Here is a 10254-nt window from a genome sequence, read left to right as displayed (position 1 = left end):
CTTAGGAGAGGTACAAAAACTAGGAAAAACTACCTCCTGGGACCTGTGAAAGCTGGAAGAAACTTTGGGTAAATACAAAGGATCAGGCCTAATCACTACCCTGTCCTCTAAAATCCTCAGGAAGGGGTTTCTTTACAGGAAAGAGACTCTAGATCAGAAATCCTTCTCCTTGACGAAATAGCCAAAAGGAAGGAAATCTTTAATGAAAGCTATTTCAGAGAAACCTCATGCAAAGGCTCAAAAGAAGCCCTAGTCAGAGCATTTAACACTACTGACAGATCCCAGGGAGGATCTGTTTAACAGCCCTGGGTGTACGTCTAGATCTGACTGAAAGGAACCTCCTGATCAAAGGGTTCTCAGCTAGTCTTTTTCTGTAAATAAAGATTGGGCAGCAACCTGAACCCCAAGGGTGCTGACAGAAAGTCCCTTTTCCACTCCCCTCTGTAAAAGAATCCAATATACAGGGAGTAGAAAAAGGATCTATTCCTGTCTTCTTTTGCCAGGAAACAAAAGGTTTGCCAAATTTTCCCATAGATCTTTCTTGTGACTAACTTACAGCTGTCCAGGATAGTCTGAATAACCCTCTCTGAACACCCTTTTACCTGTAGGATATGCCGCTCAGCCTCCAGGCCGTCAAATGGAAAGTCTAAGGGTTTGGAAGAAGCACCGGCCCTTGACGGAGAAGATCCCTCCGTTCCGGCAGGGGCCAGGGGGGATCTATTGAGAGAGCTCTCAGTGCGGAGAACCCTCCTGGGCCACCAAAATAACTTCCGCTTGGTCCTGAATAATTTTCTGAACTACTAGCGGTAAGAGGGGAAATGGAGGGAAGGCGTAGGCCAGAGTGAAATCCCACAGAAAGGAGAGTGCATCTGTCCCTAAGGACTTTGTCTCTCTTTCCAGTGAAAAGAAAGCCAGCAGTTTTTTGTTGAGACTGGAGGCAAAAAGATCCATTGTGGGAAGACCCCACTTCAGCACGATCTCCTGGAACATGCCTTGATGTAGTTCCCAATTGCTGGTACTGACGTTCACCCTGCTCAGATACTCCGCCAGGACATTCTCTGTCCCACTGATGTGCACCGCCCTGATTGAAGCGACATTGTCCTCCGCCCAGGACAGAATCTGCTGGGTAACACTAGAAGAGTATCTGAGCGAGTGCCCCCTTGCTTGTTTAGGTATGCCACGGTCATGGCATCGTCTGAGAAAATCAACAGGTCTTTTGAATAGACCCTCTCCTCCAGAGCCATTATAGCCTTCCCCACAGCTAACAGTTCTCTGAAATTTGAGGAGCGGCATGCCTCCTTCGGCAACCAGGTTTCCTGGGCCTGACAGTCCTCTGAGTGAGCACCCCAGCCTCACAGACTGGCATCTGTGGTAATTTTTATTGGGGCATGTTGCGCACAGTCCTTCTCTCCCTGCAGATGTCCCCGCTGTTCCCACCAGGACACACTGAGAAAATTCTCTCTTGGAAGCTGAACTAGCTGATCCAAAGAGCTTTTTCTGTGATCCCAATGGCGCAGAAGAAACACCTGAAGGGGCATAGAGTGCAATTGGGCCCGAGGCACCCCTGGGATGGCCGCAGTCATCAAACCCAATAACTGCATGATCTGCTGAAGGGAGGCCTGCGGGAGCAACTTGAAGCTCCGCACGGAGAGGAGAATCTTTAAAACCTTTTCTTTTGGAAAAAAAATCTTTTGGGCAACAGTGTCTATTAGATAACCCAAAAAAGGTATGTTCCGGGAGGGAACCAGGCAAGACTTTTGCTGGTTGATCTTCCACCCAAATTTCTGAAAGGTCCATAAAATCAACTGCAGATCCTGAAACAAGGGTCTTGTTTCAGACCAGAAAATCATCAAAATATGGGACAATCGACACCCTCCGTATCTGAAAATAGGCCATGATTTTCATAAAAATCCTGGGTGCTGCCGAGAGACCAAAAGGAAGGGCTATGAACTGTTCTCAATGAGAACTGCAAATCTGAGGAACTTTTGATGACTCCGGCAGATTGGTACATGAAGATAAGCGTCCTGAAGATCCACGGTTACCATGAACACTCCTGGTAACAACAGATTCCTTACACAATAAATGTTTTCCATCCGGAAACGTCTGTAGACTATGAATTTGTTCAGGACACTTAAACTGATGACCATACGAAACCCGCCGGAGGTCTTCCTGACCAGAAAGACGCGAAAATAAAATCCCCGGAATTTTTAAACCTTTCGGAACGGGAGAAATAACTCCCTCCGTTTCCCACATAGTAATCAAATTTACCATGACCTGCCGTCTCTCTTGGTCTCTCGGCAGGTGGGTAAGAAAAAAAATCTCTGGGGAGGGGGGCTTTTGAATTCCAACCTATAACCCCTTTCTAACATTTGGAGGATAAAGGGATTGAAAGTCTGTCCATTCCTTGATGAAATAGGACAACCTTCTCCCTACCGCCACTCTGGCATCACTGGGGATTTTTGGAAGGGGCTGAAGGAGCAAAGAGTGCCCCCTCTTTTTGCTTGTCTTTGTTAAAAGACCACTTCTTCTTTGCCTATTGGTTTTAAAATTAACCTTGTTTTGGAAGCCACGAAAAGGCCTCTTATTCTGGGGCTTATTCCTTTGAGAAGATGGAAACCGCTTACTCTTATCGGAGGAACGAGCTAGGACTTCCTTTAAGGAAGAACCAAAGAGCTTGCCCGCAAATTGTATGCCGCAAAGTTTATTCTTGGAGGCAAGATCTCCCTCCCAAGATTTTATTCAGATGGCCCGTCTAGTTGAAATAATGAGGGCTGATGTCCTGGCCACAGATCTCACTGGATCCGCTGCCATATCAGCCAAAAATGTGCCCGATTTGGCAATAAGGGGGAGAGATTCCCTGACCTCCTCTATGGGGGTTTTGGAGGAGAGAAGGTCAGCCAGACGTTAAACCCACACATCCAAATTCCTAGTAACACAAGCGGATGCTATAGCTGGCCCTAAAGAAAAGGCAGAGGCATCCCAGGCCTTACGTAATAGAGAGTCGGCCTTCCCATCCATTTGATCCTTAAGGACTCCAGAATCGTCAAAAGAGAGATACTTTTTAGATACTTGTCCTAGGTTAGATGCTCCTATGTCACATTTGAAAAACACCTCCTCAAAAATGAGACTGAAAAGGGAAACCTTCTCTTATATTCTCTAGACTGGAACAACCTACTTGCAGGTTCTTTTTATTCAGAAAGGATCAGGTCCTTGAGTAAGTGATGTACTGGAAAAGACCTAGGTTTACGTCCCTGTAGGCCTTTGTACATCTTATCCTGAACAGACTGGGCTTGCTGAGGCATGTCGATCTGTTCAGAAGTATATATTGCCTTTATTAGTTAGTCAATATCTTCAACTGGAAAAAGATGCCTAGTTGAGCTACCAGTATCTTCGACCTCCGACGCAGATACTGCATTCTCACCCTCTTCCAGGTCAGAAACATCTTGTGAACTAATGGTCTCTGATACTAAGAGAGGAAGAGATCTAGCAGAGACTGAAGGTTCCTGAGCCACAGTAACAGATTTTGAAGTGGAATGACCTAGCCCTGCTAATCTGTCATTAAAAGGACTGAAAAGAGGCAACTACTTCTTTCATAGAAGCCATCAATTCCTTAAGGCCCCTGGGGCGGCGTCAGAGGTTAAAAGGCGCTATATTTAGCACCGCTTTACCGTTGTTTTAGCAGCGGTATTCTGCCGCTAGCAGGGCGGTTTTGACCCCCACTATCGCCCGAAAAAGGGTTAAAACCAACCGCAAAGTATCGCTGCAGAAGCTCTATGCCGGCGGTATAGCTGCGCTGCCACATTGATTTCAATGGGCAGGAGCTACACCACTCCTTTACCACTCCAAAGATGCTGCTAGCAGGACTTTTTTCAGCGTCCTGCCAGCACACCTCTCCCGTGTGAAAGCCCTTGGGGCTTTCACATTGGAGAGACTGCAGCGGCTGTTTGAGGGCGCTTTGCAGGCACTATTTTTAGCACTGTAGCGCCTGCAAAGCGCCCCAGTGTGAAAGGGGTCTTACCGAGGAAACAGAACCAGCCTGACCCTGAAGGAATACAGTCCTTACAAAAAAAAATTTTATAACCTTCAGGAAGCCTAGCTCTACAGTTCCCACATTTTTTCTTTATGGGTTTATCAACCTAGAAAAAAAACAGCTTAAAACAGTATATAAGTAACGCCTTTAAAAAAGGGCAACAAATATATACAGACCCCCAACTGTAGCAGCTCTAACAGATTCTGGAGAGGCTAAACTTACCTTGGGGGGCAGGATTTGACCCGGATGCAGCTGCTGGTTCAGCTTGGGTGGGTGCTTTATCCACAGGTAGGTCCTCTGACTCCATAGAGGGGATACTAAACCGGCTAGTGAGCTAGTCTGCTGACCGCCGCTGTGCTGCTAAACTAGTCTGCCCTGTGTCTGGCAGACTGTTTCCCAAAGCAGCGAATCCCCTGCATTGTATCCACGCCGAGCCAAAATAAGACATCAGCGACCGGAAATGCGACATGTCACTTCCGGTTCCGGCGGAGTGCGTCATCAGAAGTGCGACAGATGCCATCTTGGTACACTCAATGCAGGGGAAACCATGGGGATGCTTACGCGGACATTTTCACATATCCAGGCAAATGCCAGACATGTGCAATGGAAGTTGCTGCTGCTAAAACCACACAAGGCAAGTAACCAATTCCATACACAGGGTGCCCTTTTTATTCTACTAAACTAGAGAAACACCACAGACATAGTCACAACCCGTCTGGGTATCACAAAAAAGGGGGTCCGCCAACCAGTTACCAGACCTGAAAAAAATAAACATTACGGTGTGTGCTCCTGGAGGGTCTGGAAACACAAAACTGAGGGTCAGAGGAAAGGGAGGGGCCTTTTAAATTACAGTGGAACCTTGGATTACGAGCATAATCCGTTCCAGGAGAACGCTTGTAATCCAAATCACTCGCATATCAAAGCGAGTTTCCCCATATAAGTCAATGGAAACGAAGATAATTAGTTCCGCGCTGACTTCTATTACATGCAATACCGCATGTGGCCAGAGGTGGGGGGCGCCGGAGAGCCTCGGAAACACTCAGGAACTGAGTGTTTCCGAGTCATTCTGAGTATTTCCGAACGGCTCCAAACCATTCCGAGTGTCCCCAGCGCCCGCGCACCTCTGGCCAAACGCGGTACTGCACTGCCCATTAGCTTGAACTCTGCTCGTTTTGCAAAACAACACTCGCAAACCGAGTCAGAATTTAAAAAAAAAAAAAGTTGCTCGTCTATCAAAACGCTTGTTAACCGCGTTACTCGTAAACCAAGGTTCCACTGTATGTCTGATTTGTGTTTCCTGTAGAGGGCGGAGCCAATAATCTCTCAAGTAGCTGTCCTGGAAGATGAGGGGGGGGGGGGATGCCTTGTTGATGTCAGAGAATGGGCAGACTGGTTCGAGATGATAGAAAGGCAACAGTAACTCAAAATAACCACTCGTTACAACCGAGGTATGCAGAATACCATCTCTGAACGCACAATACATCAAACCTTGAAGCAGCAGAAGACCACACCAGGTGCCACTCCTGTCAGCTAATAACAGGAAGCTGAGGCTACAATTCGCAAAGGCTTACCAAAACTGGATAAAAGAAGATTGGAAAAAAGTTGCCTGGTCTGATGAGTCTCGATTTCAGGTGCGACATTCAGATGGTAGGGTTTGAATTTGTCGTAAACATGAAAGCATGAATCCATCCTGTCTTGTAGTGTAATGGTGTGGGGGAAATTTTCTCGGCATACTTTGGGCCCCTTCTTTTAACGTGTGGAACCACCAGATGTGGTGGAATGGGAAATTTGCATGGATGTACAGTTGACAAATCTGCAACTGCATGATGCTATCAAGTCAATAAGGAGCAAAATCACCTTGTTGAACACATGCCACAAAGAATTAAGCCAGTTCCTAAGGCAAAAGGAGGTCCAAACCGGAACTAGCAAGGTATACCTAATAAAGTGGCTGGTAAGTGTGTGGATAAGATATATGATAAGTCCATCTAGTTCATTGAAACATTACAGAAGAAGTCTTCTAGTGACCAGAATTGAAGGGGAGGTTTAAAGCAGAAGTAAAGGGGTCAATACTCACATTTCCAATGGTCCCTCGCTGGTTCTGGCATCTTCTCCTGTGTACCGGCAGGGGATGACGCCACTCCTGCGCATGCATACAAGGATCGGGACAGCTGCTGAGCATGCGCAGCTCAGTTTACATTCCGGGGATCACTGTGAGCAGGTAAGTAGGTGTAGTTTATTGAGGAACAGACTAGAGCTGCACGATTAATCGCGGAGAATCTTTATCGCGATTCTCCGACTGCCACGATTGCAACTCCGGATCTGAACGATTCTATGCTTCTAACCATTCATAGCGCTCGCCTGTTTTGGCGCAGAGGGGAAGCCGTCTGAGCCAGCGTGAAACGTCTGACGTCAGCAAAGAAGAATGTGATTGGTCAGTAAGTATGTCAGAGTGACAGCCCCGCCCCCCAGTGTTGGTAGGTAGGGGACGTTGCGTGTGATGTCAGCGGGAAACATGGCGGAGAGCAGGAGCGGGCCGTACAGCCCCCCGAGACCGGAGCCCTGACTGGCACCGCCCGAATCCCCCGGATGGGGGTCCCTCTGCTCGGGGTGCTCTGCCTGCTGTGCCAGGTGTGTCCCACCGGGGCGGTGACAGGATAGCAAGATCCAGCAGCAGGTGAGGGGACACCTGACAAGGGGGGGACACATGACAGAGGAAGAAACAGGGAGGGGGGACACCTAAGAAAGAGCAAGGGGGACACCTAATATAGAGGGGGGCATTCTGGGATTGGGGGCACCTGACAGGGGGAGGGAGATCACTAGAGAGAGAGCAGCAAAAGGGGGACACCTGAGATAAGTAGGGGCACCTGAAAGGAGAAAAGGGGGGGGTACTTGAGAGGGAAAAGGGGGGGTCACTTGAAAGAAGAGGGGGACACCTAAGAGGAGAGGAGAGGCTCTCAATGAATCTATCAATCACTCTCTCTCCTAAAAAAAAAAAATTATGTCGCGAGAATATCGTGATCTTTTTATGCTAAGTAAAAAAATCGTGATTCTCATTTTGGCCAGAATCGTGCAGCTCTTCTGCAATACAAAGTCTGCCTAGTCACTGCAAGTAAACTTTAGTTCCACTTTCCCACATCAGCGCACACTACCACAGTCTCAGTGCAGAAAACTGACACCATGGTGCCACCGCAAAATGCAACCCCTTGGAGTGTATTACCCTTGGTAGCGGCTGCATTCACTCCAAGTACAGCGCTGCAGGCTTTCAAGGATTAAAACTGTCACCCAGGAGGCACCATGTCACCTCCAAGTCACCTGTCAAACACCTCCAAAATGTGATCCACAACAGATCACTTTTCAGAGGGGCAGCTATGACAGTCACAGGTGTAAACAATCCTTAACTCTGTTCTTTCACCATTTAATAGAGATGATCACCACAAACATGATTGTATCTCTGATTACAAGTGGAATGCCAGCCCAGTAAACAGAGTGCTTCCATCTAAAGTCTCTCACACAGGTGTCCTGAACAACAACAACTTATGCCAGCTGCAGTATTCACCATGAACTCCCCACCCCCTTCCCATAGGCTGTACACACGAATAACCCGTCCCCTGCACACCTCAGGTCACAGTACCCAGGATGTGGAGGCAGCCTGTGACATTACCTGCCCCCAGTCACCTGACCCCTCCTGGGTGTCACACAATGTCACAACTCCCTCCACACCGCCTCACCGGCCGTTCCGCCACCAGCCCCTCCTCTCCCCCCGGTCTCACCTGTACCTCCCCGCCGTTCCATCCTCCGCCTCCGTTTATAAACTCTTCACCTAGTTTCAGAAAGCTCTCTTCCGCCAGACCAGCGCGACACTTCCGCCTCTGGCCCCGCCCTCCGAGCACGAGACTACGGGTTCCCAGGATCAGGCGGCCAATCGGGACATTGCCCCTTCTGGCTGCTAGGAGGAGGGGGAGTATATAAGGGAGAGATCTCTGTCACTTGACGTTAAAGTGCGTCATCGTTCTTCAATAGGGGGCTGTGGGGATGTCACTGATGTATTAAAGATGAATTCCAGGGGAAGACTACACTTGTAGTGGGTCTCCCACTACACTGAAAGGGTTGAAGTATTATTATTAAAACTTTTTAGTTTTGGAGAGAGATTGTAACCCAGTTTTTTTATCGCTGGCTGTGGCCCCATCAGGGCTTGTTAACATGAGATGTAGCAATGTGTACCCTATACAAGGGCCCTATTTACGCGCACTTCACAAAACAGGAATTGAGAGGAAATCCTCCAAAGTAAGGGAGTTGAATTTCCCCATCGGGGTCTAATAACGTCCTCCCGGCACTGGAAGCCCGAACTGTAGCTGTCTTTCGGCTAAAGCACGGGAGGAAAGTGGTTAATGATACTGTATAAGGATTTCAATGCATACATTATAAAAAATATATTTTTATTACAACAATTTCATTAGCCGGTTCCGGACCAGCCGCCGCAGTTATACTGCAGCAGGTTGGCTCCCCTGGGCAAGGCATCGTAGCTGTACATTGGGCGTGCAGCGATCGGATTCGTCTGGATTCTGGCCTGGACCTGGTGATCGGTTCTGGCAAATGGGAGGCTGTCCCCTGCCTATAAGTCAGTGGTTCTCAACCTGGGGGTCGATTGACGATTTGCCAGGGGTCACCGAATCTCGGGTTGTTCCTGAAGCCCGCAGCCACCCACTCACTTCACGGCAAGGCCGGGGGTGGGCAGAGACCAGAGGTCAGCTGACTGGTGAGGAATGTGAAGTGGGAGGGGCTGGAGGAGACCCCATCTCCTGATTTTGGCATAGGTGTCACTGCTATGAGACACCACAGAGCCGGAGACACAGTGAGTAACACTACCTGTGATTAGAGTTGCCATTAAAAGTCCCCACTATAGTTCTCAGATCAGCAGATGACCTTCATCAAGAGCACCTAAGTTGGCTGATCAGAACTCCACCCAGCACTGCCACTCATCCCACCCCCCACCAGCACTGCCACTCATCCCCCCAACCCCCCGTCAGCACTGCCACTCATCCCCCCAACCCCCCCCGCCAGCACTGCCACTCATCCCACCCCCCTCCAGCACTGCCACTCATCTCACCCCCCACCAGCACTGCCACTCATCCCACCCCCTGCCAGCACTGACACTCATCCACCCCCTGCCAGCACTGCCACTCATCTCACCCCCCACCAGCACTGCCACTCATCTCACCCCCCACCAGCACTGCCACTCATCCCACCCCCTGCCAGCACTGCCACTCATCCCACCCCCCCCACCAGCACTGCCACTCATCTCACCCTGCCCCCCTCACCACCAAGGAGTAAGAGAAGGAATAAATTAGAGAATATATGGAAGGGAGAGGAAAAGAGGGGGAGGAATAAAGAAAAAGGAAGAGATAGTATAAGAGAAAGAACAAGAAAGACGGCTAGAGAGAGGGGTGGGGGAAAAAACAAGACATTAGGATAGAGAGAGATAAAAGGTAAAGAAAGGAGGACAAAGAGATACATCCTAAGATGTACCATCATAAGGGGTTCTAATACTGTACAAGTGGAAGGGACTCGGGGAGCGCTAAATGTCCATTAGTGGCGCAAATCACTTGTCTTGCCTCAGGTGCTGACACCCCACACTACGAAAATAATTTTACTGTTGGGGGTCCCCACAACGTGGGGAATTTTATCGAGGGGTCACGGCACTAGAAGGGTTGAGAACCAATGCTATAAGTGTAAACACAGGCAGGGGAAGCGATGTCATCTCCCTCCCTGGAATTCCTTTCCGTTCCAGAGAGAGAGGACATCCAAATGTGAGTTGCACCAACACTACACTGACACAGTACACATAGGCACACATTTTAACCCCCGATCGCCCCCCCCCCCCAGTTAACCCCTTCACTCTCTGTCACAGTGTCACCAAGTGCAGTTTTCATATTTTTCTTTAATCACTGTACTGGAATCATTTGTGACACTAATCAGCATTAGGGTACTTAGTAAAGGTTTAACCCCTTGATCACCCCCTGTCAGTGTGTAGTTAGCCAGTTAGCTAGTTACTGTCACTGTCAGGTTTTTATAGCATCAGGGTACCCGCCATATATTGCTGAATAAAGGTTTAACCCCCTGATCGCCGGGCAGGTGATATCAGTTAGGTTTTAGCATCAGTTAGGGCAGGGTTCAAAATTTCAAGTCCTGAGCTACTAGCCAGGCCTCAAGGGTTACTCGCCACC

General features: G+C 48.8%; 1 protein-coding gene across 4 annotated transcripts in view; it reads right to left on the bottom strand.

The window, feature by feature from the left end:
- LOC141110718 (oxysterols receptor LXR-beta-like) overlaps positions 1 to 7953 on the bottom strand; it is a 172125-nt gene extending 164172 nt beyond the window's left edge. For 3 of the 4 annotated variants that reach the window (XM_073602252.1, XM_073602255.1, XM_073602254.1), the window contains exon 1: positions 7801 to 7953. The gene's annotated coding sequence lies outside the window, so the exon portion shown is untranslated. The remainder of the gene's footprint in view (positions 1 to 7800) is intronic. The other variant, XM_073602253.1, reaches the window with a different exon arrangement.
- Between the last annotated feature and the right edge of the window lie 2301 nt (positions 7954 to 10254).

The sequence above is a fragment of the Aquarana catesbeiana genome, linkage group LG10 (assembly GCF_042186555.1).
Source record: "Aquarana catesbeiana isolate 2022-GZ linkage group LG10, ASM4218655v1, whole genome shotgun sequence".
In the NCBI taxonomy this organism is placed as follows: domain Eukaryota; kingdom Metazoa; phylum Chordata; class Amphibia; order Anura; family Ranidae; genus Aquarana; species Aquarana catesbeiana.
This window is presented reverse-complemented; position numbering and strand designations above follow the sequence as displayed.